The sequence below is a fragment of the Adiantum capillus-veneris genome, chromosome 28 (assembly GCF_014529385.1).
Source record: "Adiantum capillus-veneris isolate H3 chromosome 28, ASM1452938v2, whole genome shotgun sequence".
Lineage (NCBI taxonomy): Eukaryota > Viridiplantae > Streptophyta > Polypodiopsida > Polypodiales > Pteridaceae > Adiantum > Adiantum capillus-veneris.
This window is the reverse complement of record NC_140958.1, coordinates 16971667-16987996: the sequence shown is the minus strand read 5'-3', so window position 1 is coordinate 16987996 and position 16330 is coordinate 16971667. Positions and strand designations below refer to the sequence as shown.

Genomic DNA, 16330 nt, shown 5'->3' with positions numbered 1-16330 from the left:
TGCGAGTTATGAAATGCTGCGGATTATGGCTATAAACGTCATTTGTAATGAGTAGTTATTCTAGTTTCAGAAGCCGGGGTGCAATGACACTTCCAGATTGTAAATACAAAGCCATTTGACCCTTTCAACCCCATTTTTGGTTAAACCTAAGGTAGCCTTAGTATATAAGGTACCTAGGTCATTTTGTAAAGGGGGGGGGGACTTTAATCATAATCAAAACTGGAGCGCTGCCGTCTACTGTGTGTGAGAGAGAAAGAGAGTGAGCGTGAGCTTTATCCTCTCACTACGCCCGACTCGCTCAACACATTGGAGATCCGATTGCACCATTGTTGTAGGCTCGAGGAAAGCTACGCGACAATGCCAAGCATTCCAAGCGAGACGAAGCGCACACGCTGACGCATCTACGAGCTATTTGTGGCCGTAAGTGTATCAAACGATGTCTGTTTTCTATGTGCTAGTAGTCTATAAAATCGTGGCGACATAAGCTACGCATAGGTACTCATAAATTTCAGTTTCGGGTACTTTCAAAATTCTGCTCTGTCATCCTACGCGTTTTCCGCAGACGGGTTTAGAGTGAGGGTTTTGAGTGTAGAAGCGTAGGGACAGGTGTATCCCAGTGACGGGATAGTGTTCCTTAAGTTTCGTACGAATCTGGCATGATTATGTGAGTTACCTTCCCTATGTGTGTATGTGGCTAGGTGGTGTGGTTAAGAGCAGTGAGGTTCTTGATTGTGGTTTAGTTGGCCTTCCAGAGTGTTGTATGTGTAGGATGGTGTCAGCCTGACAAGCTAAAGAGATTTCCTCCATGTGCCTATCGTGTCATCTGTGTCCTCGATTGATCTAGGTAGTGTTTGCATGCACTTCATGGGTGTGTGAGTCGCTTCCTCAACACTAAGACAGAGTTTAATCTCAATGAGACAATTATGAGATAGTGGATGTTATGTATTGCTTGGAGGGAGCAATATTTTCATATGAATAGGGTTTTGCTGGTGATTGCAAAAGGTGTTCAAAGTGGCATGGGTCACCCTTTGCACGTTTCTTATGTTCGAGACTGTAATGTCTCTATCACTTTGTAGACATGTAGAAAGATGTGACATGTATCTTTCGTGGATGAGTGTCATGACGCTGTACATGACATGCGTGTGTTTACCCTTTGCATGTTTCTTATGTTCGAGATTGTAATGTCTCTATTACTTTGTAGACATGTAGAAACAACAGGTTGAGTCAAAGATGACGGATATGGAGTTCTTTGGTATGCTCATGCTAGAGACTGACATGAATCCAATCCCCGTGGATGAGGGGAAGGTGACAACCATCGCGTTGTCATAGTTGATACATCCATACATGATCAATCCTAATGGTGGTGATGCATATGATGCAGATAGTGTGAGGTGGATAGATTAGCCGAGATTACACACTTATTGTTAGCTTTGAGTCTCATGTATGACCTCTTAATATCGAACCCGATATAGCAATTGTAGTGGGAGCCTTCACAATTGGAATTGTCACTCATGCGATGATTCACACTAGCTTGATATATCGTCGAGCTATGTAGGTTTTACATGATACCTGCATTACACGCATGTAGGCTCTAGCAACAATGCACATATTTGGTTGTGGAGCATTTTGCACATTGCACATAGCTAATGGATGAAAGGTGAAGCAATTGACATGCTTTACGGCAATATAGGTTATTATACATATTAACTTTAGTCATAGCCACTTACAACCACATTGGCCTTTAAGTGGGAGGTTGTTGGCATAAAGGGCCAACATAGTCGTAACCTCGACCACACACCCATCATCCTAACCCACTAACAACTAGCATTGTGCCATTTGATAATCTAGAGTAGTAAGGAGTGAGTGAAATAATCCCACTCTACAGCTCCACCAAACATCCATGTCGTCTCCTCTTTGCACTCTCTTCCCGCATGCATGCACGCATGCATCCGTGCACCCTTCAAACAATTCCCAATGAAGGTAGCACTTCCATACACCAGACTTGTAAATAGTTTCCTCAAAGTCATGTTGACGCAACTAGATCTTGGAGATAGTAATAAGGACAATCACCAAGCCATCTATAAGCATGGCCCTTCTTAGAGCATTGAGAGCATACCTAATCATAACTAAGAAGTTGTGAAAGCCATTTTGCCAACCACACTTGAGCCATCCATCCTTGCTTATAAATCAGCACAAGCTTGATGTTTCATGGTTGTCCAAGGATCTACAAAACGATGATGACAAACACACAACAAGGATGTTGATGAGCCAAACAATATGTACCTTCAGCTTCTCTTTGTCCCTTTGTCTTCAATATTCATCATGAGGTTGTAGTCGAGTGAGGAACTTTTCACGTTAGCATACTCAATAGGCAAGATGGTGTTTCCATCGTCTCCTTCACAATACTCACCAATTTTGTTAAAAAGAGACTGTTCACCATTTATGCTTTTGTTGTAGCTATTGTTGCCAATCCACACCAAGAGAAAAAGTTTGCATGTTTATCACTCCACAAGAAGCACTAGTACGGCCGGCCGCCTTCGGTGGTCTCTCTCTCTCCCTCTCTCCCTCTTTATTGCGTGCAAAGGGGCTTGTTTTTGTTCTGGACTTTAGCCTTCAAGTCGCAGAATGCGACACTTGTAAAGGGCTCCCCCTTCCGCCATATTATGTTAGTAGATACACAATGTGCCAAGAAACTATAAATAGAAATCAATAAAAACTATGGAAGTTGTTATATTTAGAATATCTATACAATGGTTAAGAAATAGTTCTCCCGGTACAAAATTTTGAAGTGAATCTTAAGAGATCCACTTTCTATAAGTGTTGGCGGGCACTGATTAACATGCATGCGTAACTCCCAGTCCATCAAGAGACCATTAATGCTTCCATGGTATCAAACCGCCGAAGTGGCGGCATGATCGCTTTGAACTACTATTGTCTCCAGTGTTCGAGTCTCAACTTAATATCATGCCGGTTTTTATTTAAAAATGCCAATCGAGGGCAAGCGCAAAAGGAGAGATTTCGCCAAACAAAAACAAATAGTGTATAAAATTGAAAAAATCCTAATTTTCAAAATTATCCTCTTGGCAAACTTTGTATGTTTTGGAGAATGTTTTTTCCTGAACATTGGTTCTCACACTAGCATTTGAATTTTGCACTACTCATTGTCCTCTCCCCTAGAACTTTAAACTCATCTTTGAACTTTGGAGTGTCTTACAGGCGTCTTCTGTTTAACAAGTACACTAGTTCCAAGGAATATACCTGCGCGGGCTCAACGTGGGCAGAAAAATGAGGGAATGAGCCAGAAAATACGAAATTTACACTCGCGCGGCACACATAGTGCTCTTTTCTCTCTCTAAAAGCCTGCCATTCATTCACCGCACCCACCCAACAAGCACGTTCTGGGCTCTCTTATTCCACTAGATTGAGTTGTTCTTTTCTGCAAGCGATTGATCAAGACAATTTCTCACTCTGCGACCCCCACCTCCCTCTCTCTCTCTCTCTCTCTCTCACACACACACACACACACAACCACACACACACATTTGGAAGAGTACTTTGTTCTTTACATAGGTCTTGCAGCATTTTGGATCCATTTGCCGCTCTCGAAGATGCTCCAACAAGAGGAACTTGCAGAAGTCTAACCTCGATGCCAACGTCAAATGTGCTCTGCCTCCATCGAGTACGTGCTGATTTCTGTGATACGCCCTTTTTTTTGTGAACTTTTGTTCTTCTCATTCTCTGCAAAAGAAGTAACCTAGCAAGGGCGGTTATGGATGAAAGAGTTCCCTGAGAGGGGCATTGATTCAACGCAGGTGGGCTGCTCTGTGCCGTGGTGTTGTTTGCAAGTCCTTCGTTGAGTATCTCTGATAAGAGTTTTGCAGACTAGGCAATCATGCTAAGCGTACATTGCACAGGACCAAACCATTCTCCAGTCTGCATGTACATGAAAGAGAACTTGTCGCAAAAGCATGGCCTTGAGCTGTTATAGACCATCTGCTTGTTCACGGACAGTTAGTTTAGATGAAGACTCAAGAGTACAGGTTAGGAAACTCATATTTTGGTGATCCAGCATGTCGGTGCTTGAGAGCAAGAGAGTTGAGCTGTGTCAAGGGGACACGGCCTTCTATGTTTGCCATGTTTTATGTTGCAACCTCCATTATCACGTTGATGCCGTCTTTGCTTGGCGTGCTCAACAGTTTGTTTGCATGGTCAGCAACGGGTGTGCTCAATCACAAAGTTCATCCTGCCATTTAACCTGAAATCTGTAATTTCCGAGTGCACATGGGATATGACAAATCCTTACATTGGCTGCTGAAGATGCTTGAAATGCATGAGTCAAACATGTAACTTGATCAGCACTACTGTTTTCTCCAGCCTTGGACAATTGATATGCACAACTGTGATCTAGTGAAATGTGCAAGTGTTCTTTGGTTTTGTATCTTGATAAGTCGTGTCTAATCTTGCTTATAGATCTTTCCACAATACACATAAAGCCCATAGCTTCTCATTGGCTGAGTGGAATAGGCATCCTGCTTGCCTGAATAGGTCCCAGTGAGGATAACCGTGGCCCAATTTGGTCTTGCATAAGTGATGTATGCATGGGTGCATCCAATGACTACCTGCAAGTGAATACTTCAAGTGAAGTCATGAGAGCCAGCCCTTCATACTTGTGGTTATTGACCCAAAGGTGAGCAATTGCGTCTTGAGGAGTGTTTTGCAATTGCATTGATGCTTTCTTCAGTTCGAGTTTGAGACTCTACCAAAGAGTATTCAGCTCCTGATGATATTGATTCTTATGTTTCACCTTGTAAACCTTGATCAAGGTTCAAGTTTTAAGACTTTAAAATGACCATTGGTTTATGCTGATATCTTTTCTTTGTCTTTTAGGTCCTATTCACTCCACGTTTTAAGTTTTATCTACTATATTTTGATGCCATTGCATTGAAAGATTGCTTCGTGCTGTTTTAGCATCCTTAACCTTGATCATGTTTTTGTAAACCTTTATGCTTTCATGACATTATTTGGGCAAACAATTGCATGAATGACAAAGAAAGTTGTAACCAACTTCTTGTAGTATAGAGAGTGTGCTAGTTTGGAGAACCTTAAAAGTCATGACTCAAAAAGTTGCAAGTTGCGATCATTTTTTTGTAAATAAAATTGCTTCTTTATATTATAATTCGGTGGTCCTTAATCATCAATAATTGTGCGCTTTTAGTGCACGAAACTATTGATGACTCAAAAAGTTGGAAGTGTCTAGGTGAAATAAGCAGCCATTGTTTTTTTAGTTGCTCCTTCTTCGGTGGGCCTTAACCATCAATAACTTAGTGCTTTTAGTGCACAAAGCATTTCATTCACATGCATGCATCAAGAGCCATGTGTACATGGGCTTGATGTGCCACTTGGATGTGCTACTATGACCCATGTTCAATACATAGACTATGCTAAGCGTAAGGGATAGTGTGCGGTGCAAGAGCTACATGTCTAGACTGATCCATTGGAGTATTTAGGACCTTTGCATGGCGCTTGATGGAATGAGTGACGAAGCCATCATGTAGCACTTTCTCGAGAGGAAAGACAATGTAGAGAGATGAAGTCATTGCATAGCATGGTAGGATTTTGACTTGAGTTAGGTTTGGCATGTACCACCATTCTAAAGTGAGACACCTTTTAGAGAGTATTTTTTGTAAATGACAGATGGATGTAGTGGTGAGTTGTGTCTTTGACCCAGAACCAAACCAATTGTCCTTGATTTTAGAGATAAAGCAAAAGAGTAAAGACAAAATAACACATATGTCTTATAGTAAATGAAATTAGAGAAACAATGCAAATTAGACACTCGAGAGAAAAAAAATATTGATTACCAACTTGATACAATGTGATGGCGTTTTCTATCGAGGCACTCTCAAGATAGAGCTTAAATGGAGTCAGACAACTAAAGCTAATAACACATGCAAGTAGCAGGGGCTGGATATCCACAATGAAGGATGCTTTGGCTCATGGCAATGGCCTATATCCATAGTGTTGAGCAAGGTGGTGGGTTAGTGTATATAGCATGTGCGGTTTGGATTGCACTATCGAGAACTTAGCTGAATGTAGCGAGGATGATGGGTAGCAAGGTCAGATGGGTTGTCAAGGGAGTAGATAAGATAGGTGATGAAGCTACAGTAGGGAGTGTGACGGGTGATAGGGAAATTGCAAGGGCTGGTTGCTTTTACCAAAAGCGATTAGAGTAGGGATGTGGGTGATGGCTTCCTTAAAACACTAGATTGCCAGGAAAGGGGGTGCTTTGGGAATGAATGAGTGAGAGGGGGCTAAAGTTGCTTCTATACTTGTTGAGGGTGCCTAGAATTTCATAGATTATGTGGCTATCCCAAAATGTGCCATGTGTACACTTACGAGTTTTGGCAGTGAAATGATTGCAACTCATTGACTGGTAATGCAATTGATGGGGGATTTGGGAATTGGACCAACAGGTTCATTTAACCTAAATCTACATGTTCGTCTTACCAGCTGCCCACGCAAGTGTAATAACATCCGTTAAAATGTGTGTACAAGCCATTTATGCAAGAGGGTTTTAAAACTTGAAACCAAAGCTATTGGACAATGGATGTGTTTAGGCATGTAGGTCTAGTGATTGGGCTCACAAAATCGCTGGTACTAAATACCTAAGGCTCTATTAGGTGTTGTGGAATTGAAATGGTGAAGATCTAGGCTCTACACTTCCTCAAATCCTTTACTTCTTTTCCTTGCGTTAGTGATTCCTATGTGACTGTCGATTGGTACATGTGCTAGATGTGTGTTCCTAGTACGTAGGTACTAACAGTCAGTGTGTGCTAAGACGGTTTATGGCTTCTGTCGGTTTGCAGGCGTAATCGAGGGCGATTACAATGCTTTCAAGAGGGGGGTATGTCACAAAGTGATGACGTGGCTACCGAGAGCAGATACTGCCAGAACCCCTAATTCTCGCAAACCCTAATTTCTGCCAAAAACCCTAATTTCTGGAAACCCTAACCCTAACTGCTGGCTGAAACCCTAATGTGGCTGGAAACCCTAAAACAGGTGGCAAATGCCACGTGGCAGCAATACGGATTTCCGAAAAATGCGACGGGTTTTACGAAGCTGAAAAGCAGCCAGCTGAGTGATGTAATTTGATGCTTTTCTCTACACTAGGCCACAAACTGATTGCTTTATTTTTACTCTTTTGAGAGAGAGGGAGAGAAGTTTTGCTTTTGTTCTGGAAGTTTTTGGGGATTTGCTTTTGGGCATCCCTTGTAAACAAATAAATAAGTGGTTTAGGACTCAATCTGCAGAGCATCTGGACGCAGAGTCTGAGAGTGAAACCCCAACCTCTCTCTTGTACTTTGACATTGATTTAATACATAAAGAAATACCGAAAGGGGCGCCAGTCTTTGGGGCCAATATCTCTAGGCACGGAACTCCGTCGGGCCAGTGCAAATCTATTGTGATCTGTGAATGTTTTGAAGTGGTTATTTGGTGTTGTGGTGATTGATTCTTGACTTGGAGTGTCCAAGTCTGTTACAAGCTCTATGGACACGCATAGACGTGTTTGCTCTGCTAAAAACGATCCAAAATAGAGAATCACAGCTTGTTGTGTTTTTTTGCAGATTTAGGGTTTCACACCTAAATTGCAAGGAAATACCCGGGAGCCTTGGGATGCGTGTATAGGGTTTTGGACACCCAATAGTGGAAAAACAGAGAATTACAGCACGTTGAAATTCTGTTACAGCTCGCCAAAAATCTTCTAAATTGCGAGGGAATCCGTCCTAGACAGGTACTTTTGACCTACAGGGGTTTTGGCGTCGTCGTGCTACCAAAATTAGGTCAGAAACTTGCAATTTCAGCCCTTGCCAGGTTTGGACAGACTTGCGAGGCGTTGATCTAAGTGATTGGATCGTCTATTTTCAATCAAATAAAGAAATACCGAAAGGGGCGCTAGTCTTTGGAGCCTACACGGTGTTGGTTTCATGTGCGCAGTGACATTCTACATGTTAACTTTACACAAAGCACAGGGAAGAAAAGAGAACACAGATGCATCCAACGATTAATTGAATTAGTACTGCCCTCTATGGTGTATAGGTTGGTTATAGGTGCCACGTCATCATGTCAACGCGATTTGCGAAAATGTGCCACGTCAGCAGTTGCATGCAATTTCTTTAATCTCTTTATGTCCCCATGGGCCCCATCGAACGGAACCACCATAAGTTGGGATAACTTATAATATAGTCATTTTATCCATCATATCCATCAGTTGGACATGCCACATCATTATTTTGTGACATACCCCCCCCCCCCCCCCCCCCCCTCTTGAAAGAATTGTAATCACCTCGACGCTTGCAAAATCAAAGATAAGCTAGAAACCAATTCAATAGACATCGACTCTAAGTATCGACACACTAGACGACACATGTCTAGCACTTGCACAGTCACTAAACATTTAAATCACATTCAAATCAAATCACATAAAGTCCATTGAGATATCGGACCATGATCTATCGGCAACATGTTTAGCAATCGCATCTAGATCTATCCAAGATCTCACTGATGTCCGGATTGACTAATTCTTATTGCTATCATGTCCATCTCATCTGGAATCTCAAGACTGAAATGCTACAGTCATTTCGTCTTTCAAACATACACTTAGACAAGACTCACATGAAAGAGCATAAGTAAATCAAATTCATTTCAGGAATTCCCATTTTGAAGCACTTCTTTTATAAAGTCATCCATCAGAATACTGTTAGCCCATTAATATCCCTAAAATCCAAAGGAAAATCAGTGACTTTATTCCATCTGGCTGTGCATGTCCAGGCACTTAGAGTAGTTGCATATCCTTTGGTTGCACACAGCATGATCATCAGCATGACATTCAATACCCATATGAGCATTTTACAGTGCATAGAACCCATTTTCCCAATTTATCCATTTTTCACTTATTGTTTAATAAGTGACTTTTTTTGGAAAACTGGGTAGGGCAAATTTGCTAAGGCTACTATAAAAGAAACCTAGCACTAGCACTTTATGGCAGAAGAAGTTCCAGCAACTTGCAGTGCCCTTTTGAGCAAGACCAACAGAGAACCTAGCGTTTTCAGCCAACAGAAGCAGATCAGCCTAGCGTTTCCAGTTGCAATTTCCCTAGCATTTCAGCAACAGATTTAGCCTAGCGTTTTTGTTACAGATCAGCCTGGTGTTTTTCAGTTTGCAGATTCAGTCTAGCGTTTGCAGATTTCGGAGTCAGATCAACCCAAGCACGTCAACATTTTCAGTTTTCAGCACTTAGACACTACAGAATCAGCCCTTAGCATCGCAGATCTCACCTACCCGCAACAGATCCTCCCCATACCATCGAGTCAGCCAACGTTTTCAGATTCAGCCCATTGCTCGCAGATTTCAGCATCTGTGTTCTCATTGCACCGTCGTCACGTCGTAGCCATCATCGTCCTCGCCGACACAGTGTCAGTATTCAGCAGAGTATTAGCAGATTTCAGATTTTCAGCACAGTTCGGAGCACTCATCTTGAGCAAAGTCAACATTCACTTCCGTTGTACCTTACATTGGTATCAGAGCTTTGGCAGTGTACTGTATCACTCAAGTCTCTCTGATAGCTCATGGCCCGTCCATCCCAATTGGGTTGCCACTCTTAGGGTTTTGATTAGGAATTCCAATGGTAGGATCGCATTAATCCCGAATACCAGGTTAAAGGGAGTCGTTCTGACGTTTTAAAAGCTACTCTGTAAGCCCATAAGGTTGTGTGTAGCTTTTGATCCCAATCATTTCTTGAGTCACTGACTATTTTGGTGAGTACTGTGCATAAGATTTTGTTGGTACTCTTTGCCTGCCCATTAGCTTGCGGATGATAGGGTGCCGATTTGCGATGGACTACCATGAATTCGTCAAGGAGGCTTTCAATGACGTCGTTTAAAAAGTGTGTTTCCCTATCTTTCACTATTTTGATAGGTAGTCTATATCTTGTAAAGACGTTTTCGAAGAGAAACTGAGCTGTAGTTCTTGCATCGTTTTTTTTGGGTCGCTTTTGCTTCCGTCCATTTCGTCATGTAGTCTGTTGCTACTATGATGTATTGTGTGTGCATCCTGTATCCTAGAGGTATAATGGGACCAATGAAGTCAATGCCCCATTTGGCAAAAGCACGTACCCCCATCATTGGCCTCAGTGGCATTTCATCTCTCCGTTGGGGTGTTTTGTGCGTTGACATTCATCACATCGTTTGACATATGTCTTTGCATCCATAAACAGGGTTGGCCACCAAATGCTTTAGTGTAGCACGAGCTTTGTCGTTTTATCAACAGAGAAATGTCCCTTGGTTGTCTTGAGTGTGCTTGATCTAAGATAACGTAATATTCGCACACATCTGTAGTTGTTTGTCCTTTCCCCGCCTATACAGTTGGTTGGCAATGAGCAGATAGTCTTTGGCTTCTTCTACAGTTTTCATTTTTGCTTTGCCCCATTCCTCTGGAAAGGTTTTTTTTTTATAAAGTACTCAACTATGTGAGTACCCCATTTGGGTGCTTGTACTACTCGAAAGAGGGTGGCATGTTCCACTGGAGGTTGTTTTGTACATGATACATCTATCGCATGATTTTACATATGTATGAATACTATGTTCCATGTTTGGCCAGTAGACTCCCAGTCTCTTTAGCCGTTGGCTGGTCTGTGTTTCTCCATTGTGAAATCCGGTATTTTGTATATGAGTCTGTTTGAGGTAGTAGGTGGATTCTTCGGGCTGTACACATAGTCTCAATATCCCATCCGTACCGTGTTTGTACAATCGTCCTGCTAAAAGCTGGAGATTTCGTGTTTGATGTATAATTGATGGTTGTCTTTCTATTTGTAATAAGTCGATTGTGAGTAGAGGAATGCCCTCTTCGCTCCATCTCGGTACCATTTCGATGTTAAACAGATACGAATCAGGAAGATCATCATCGACACCTTCTAGTGCTTCCCCATGAAATAGTCGTGAAAGATGATCTGCTCTTGTGTGCGTGGTCCCCTTTTTTACGACTATTGCGAAGTCAAACTCAAGCAATAGTATAAACTAGTGAACAATTCTTCCAGTGTTGCAAGGTTTGTTTACTAGATATAGCAGTGCTTGATGATCCACGAAGAAAACAAACTTGTTTGCTAGAAGGTAGTGTCTAAATTTCTTGACAGCATATATCATCCCCAGACCTTCTCTTTCCATAGTGGTATAATTTTTCTCTGCGTTGTTGAGCTGCCGACTAGAGTACCATATGGAAAAATCCATTTTCTTCTCTCCTTGCTGGACTAATATGCATCCGATGGCATAGGTTGATGCATCCACATGAACTTGAAAGATTTTGCTTTAGTCAGGGGCTTGCAAAATTGGAGCAGAAATTAATTGTTGCTTCAATTTTTGGAATGCCTGCTCACATTCCTCCGTCCATTCGAACTTAGCAATGAGGACGTACAACGGTTTAGCTATTACAACATACATATATATAAAACGCCTGTAGTACCCGCAATGCCCCATAATTGCTTGCACTTCTTTCATCTTCGTTGGTTTCGGTAGTGCAACAATTATTTGTACCTTCTCTTGATCAGTTGAAATTCCGTTTTTGGACACGATGTGGCCCAGAGGGCCGTGCAAAGCCAACATGTTGCCATACATCCGAGATCCTCAAGGTCATACATAGCTGTTCCCAAGCAGCAACTCAGCCCCATGTACAATAGCATGACTGCGCCCTATCTTGTTCAAGGGGTTCTCAGGCATGTTGAAATCCCCCCCAACGCACTACATGAGGTAAGGACTCCACCAAGTGGGACCAAAACTCAGGCACTTGCATGATTGGGCGCATAGATGTTCAAAAAACCTACAAGGCGGCCATGTATGTGCATAGTGATCCACTAGGCCCTGCCTTGCACACTTGTGCCTCTGCCCATAATGGCTTGCTGCCATGAATCCGCAACAGTCATACATACATCTCCCCGATTGCTACAAGGCCCAAAAGCAGCTGACCAAAAGGTCTCATAGCGACCACGCATGATCTGTCCATAGCACCTGATACGGCTCTCACATAAGTGATGCTCATGGAGCATAAGCATATCAATGGCTCCACCCACAAGGCATCTCTGTAGCTCCTGTCTGAGTAGACCTCTCTGACGTAGAAACTGGGGTGCACCTAGCCCGTGCACATTCTATGACACTATTCTCATGTGGTCAACGAGAAAAAGCTGATGCTACCATCGCAACCAATCTTGCATTCTTTAAGGTAGGCTTGGATGGGGACATCCGAGTGACCTCGAGAAAGCCATGTCTCGAGTGTCAGTCGGACCCATACCCAAGAAGAGCGCGCAATCGGTAAAGCTACATCCTCTGTCCAAGAGTCCTTATGGACATATACATAGTAGGGTACACTCTGAGTGTGTACAAAAGAGAGTACCACAATGTGTCTACATCCTGTTGTATTTGGTGGTGTCACAAAGAACTTGGCCAACGGCCACAAAGTGTGTATCAAGTTTGTCACCCCCAAGTCTCATGTGTGGCGAGACTCCAGAGAACTCGAGAGCTTGAACATGGAGCCAGTCCAACACTGTATAGATAGTCCACTCAGTTTGATCCTTGCCACACAATGGGAAAGAGGAACCAACCACTGTGTCTAGGGCCTTTGTCTCTCTAGCTACTAGAAACAATATGTGGACTCTGAAGCAGGCCGCCTCAATGTCTGGAGAAGAGTCACCGTGAAAATGTGTGAAGTCGTCTTCGAAGAAGTCCCAACGGCGACTGATGTCAAAACTGCTCAGGCCATGAAGGACTGCCGCAAAAGGGAACAGGGATGTCCACAGGTAGGGTTGCTCCTCTTGTGCCAAGTGGTTTGTGGAAAATGCATTGCCAAGGGACCTCCGAGCTGCCAAAGAGTGATCTCTCCCCTGGGGTGACGATGGGGTATGGGAAGGAACAACGGGGTATGGGAGGAAATAGGTGATAGAGTGGGGGACTAGTAGGAGGGATGGGAGAGGTGGGGGGACAGGTGGAGGAGGTGATGGTGGAAGCGGAGAAGTGGGGATGGTAGGCAGAGGGGCTGTTGGTGGCGACGTTGAGGTGGACGGGGTATCCCCCGGCACATCTTGCTACAGAGGGTTGAAATGGTTCCGTTGTGGGAACCCATTGCTGTCGGCCAAGTGCAAGGTGACCACTAGGGGCGCCAAACTGGCGTATCTGTCCTTGGCAATGACGGCCACGAACTTGCTGCCAGCCTTCCTCTGCTTGGGCACCTGTCTCGGACGAGGTACTCGTCTGTGCTCCCTGCATCTTTGCCTGCTGAGTTTGGCCAGCCATAGTAGGCTGGTCTATGTCGCGGGTCGAGGCCTCTTCCGTGGACAGGCCTTTGCAAGATGGCCCATCTGTCTGCAAATGAAGCACTGATTTGGGAGCCCTGAATACTCCACGCTTTGACGGAGCCAACCACCACTCACGTGAGGTACTAGAACGACCTTCGAGAGGGTGTGGGTGTCTCGAACGAGAAGACCTATTATAGGTATGCCTACTGCCCTAGCGTGGGAGGAGGGAGGGGCGACTACCGACGGGGCACATTGATTATGCTGCCAAATACTGTACATGCTTTTGAGTCTCAATCCAGCGAGCTGATTTTTGTTACTGCAGTTGCAGCCACCTTGTAGATGATTTGGAAGGCTAGATGCTTGCATGTTATTGATGGTTGTCCTTCCTCTTCCGCTGATACACAAAGTGGGATCTGGGATATGAGGTAGTTCACACTCTTGGTAGTCAGTGGGATTCTGCAGCCGGTTCGTCCAGGACAGTGGAGGAGTGCCACCATGCTTTCTTGAGACGATGGGCACACACATGGCACCACTATGTTCCGTGTCATAGGGCCTAATTACTTGGCATTCTTTTCCATGGCCCTGCTTCATTTTCTATGATTCCTAGAGTTCTTGTATGTATGTTTTGATTTGTATGGCTCCTTGAGGACAGGCTGACCCGAGCAGGTTAAGGGCCCACAGTAGTCACTAATACAGACTTGTCTTTTCTCAAATAAAACAGAAGTGCAACAATGCATGCAGGTCGTTCAAAAGGGCTCACAAAGATGCGAGAGATAATGCCCTCGGCTTTTCTAGACTCGTGCTTTGAAGTAGGTACAATGTGCCACATGGTGTACAGAGCCACATTTGCATGCGGCATTTCTTTGAAGAAAGGATAAATTTTGTGGGGGATAGGAAATGTTCTTTTGTGGTGTTTTAGGATTCTTCTCCTTTATGTGCTGTATGCTGTTTCATGTGCTTTAATGTGGCGTGATAAATTCAGATAAGTGATTGTAAGGCCTCGTATGGGCTCTCTAAACTGAAGGAGTTCCAGAATCACCCCCCCCCACTCCGATTGGCTTGTTAATCTTCTTGAGTGCCTTGTGAAGATTCCTTGAATGGATTTGTCTCTATTTGTAGGACCAGCAGTTGCATACAGTGATCTATTGCGTGTACTCCTTTTACTTCCGTGCTTTACAAGATGAATTGTTATGTTTTTGCAGGGATAAGGAACAGCTGCTTCAGATACCTCACATTTGCTCAGGTTTTCTGGAAGCATAAAGAATGGCTCTCCACACCTTTCTCAAGGCTAACCAGCAGAATCTGCTGGGCCTGAACCCAGATATGCAGGAGAATTCTCCCTCAACACCTGGAAAGGTGAAAATGGAGAGAAGTTACTACTTTAGTCGCCTTTCAAGCCGCTGGTATACAACCTCGATAGCTTGGGCCAAAGTGCTGGTTTGGGGTTTTGTTCTGGTCACATTGATGGCTGGTTTCCTATTTAAATTGACTTCAAATGCTCACAGAGCAGTACCGTCGAGTACTTGGGGAGGACTTTCCTGGGAGAAGCAGGTGAAGCATTCGTGCCATGTCAAGCGTGAAGGAGGATTGGTTGTCTTGGTGACTGGAGCAGCTGGATTTGTTGGAACTCATGTATCTCTTGCTTTAAAGAAACGAGGTGATGGGGTGCTTGGTTTAGACAATTTCAATAATTACTATGATCCGTCCTTGAAGCGTTCACGGCGGGAACTGCTCGAGAGACATGGCATCTTCGTGATACAGGGGGATATCAATGATGGCCTCCTTATAAAGAGGTTATTTGATATAATTTCTTTTACTCATGTCATGCATCTTGCGGCTCAAGCAGGTGTGAGGTATGCCTTGGAAAATCCTGGCTCCTACGTCCACAGCAACATTGCAGGTCTTGTTACGTTGTTTGAGGCATGCAAATCTGCCAATCCACAGCCTTCAATTGTTTGGGCGTCTTCAAGCTCGGTATATGGTCTAAATACAAAGGTGCCATTTGTGGAGAGCGATCGAACTGATCAGCCAGCTAGCCTCTATGCTGCAACTAAGAAGGCGGGAGAAGAGATTGCACATACATATAATCACATATATGGGCTTTCTATAACTGGCCTACGGTTCTTCACTGTGTATGGACCATGGGGCAGGCCAGATATGGCGTACTTCTCATTCACGAAGAGCATTCTACAAGGACGACCAATCACCATCTACCAGGGAGCAAATGATGCAGATTTGGCTCGTGATTTCACGTATATTGATGACATTGTCAAAGGATGTGTTGCTGCTCTTGATACGTCTGGGAGGAGTACTGGAAGCGGTGGTAAAAAGCTTGGCCCAGCACCCCTTAGAGTGTATAATCTTGGTAACACAAGTCCTGTCTCTGTGCCAACTCTTGTGGACATCTTAGAACAACTTTTGAAAGTGAAGGCTGTTCGGAATATTGTCAAAATGCCTCGTAATGGGGATGTGCCCTTTACCCATGCTAATGTTACTCTTGCAAGGACTGAATTAGGATACAATCCCACCACAGATCTGCAGTCAGGTCTCAAGAAATTTGTAAAGTGGTATTTAAGCTATCATAATGAACTGGTGAGAATGTAGATGAATTGTCCAATGTGCATACATTCTTATCATTTTTTTTTAAATTCTCCCAGATGTTGTTAATGAGAGTATTCTGTACGCGTGGCTCAACCCGGCTGCAATCCGAAGCAGGGTTTTCTCGTGGTCTGCATTCTTGCCTGACAGTGGCTTTGCTGCTCCTTTCCTTACCATGATCGACAATGTCTGCGGCACTTAGGTTTTCCACAAGGAAAGTTTACTGTGTGTTTGGGGTGGTTCTTGCGTGCATTTTCTGGCCTTACTGTGATATACACAACATTTTTGGTGTATAATGTCCATGGAGGTTTGCTAGGCAGCAAGCATGGAAGCTGCCCCCCCCCCCCCCCCCCCCCCCCCCCCCAAACCCTGCCCCCTTGCCGGGAAAAAAAACAT

The 16330-nt window shown here is 43.8% G+C and overlaps 1 pseudogene across 2 annotated transcripts; it reads left to right on the top strand.

The window, feature by feature from the left end:
• Window positions 1-3349: 3349 nt before the first annotated feature.
• On the top strand, window positions 3350-15945 carry LOC147420115 (UDP-glucuronate 4-epimerase 1 pseudogene; annotated as a pseudogene). 2 transcript variants are annotated; one of them, XR_015186923.1, is made up of 2 exons: window positions 3350-3679; window positions 14539-15945. The product of XR_015186923.1 is annotated as a UDP-glucuronate 4-epimerase 1 pseudogene, transcript variant X1 (transcript). The 2 variants fall into 2 exon arrangements; XR_015186924.1 differs by lacking the exon at window positions 3350-3679 and adding an exon at window positions 3687-3812.
• The last annotated feature ends 385 nt before the right edge of the window (window positions 15946-16330 follow it).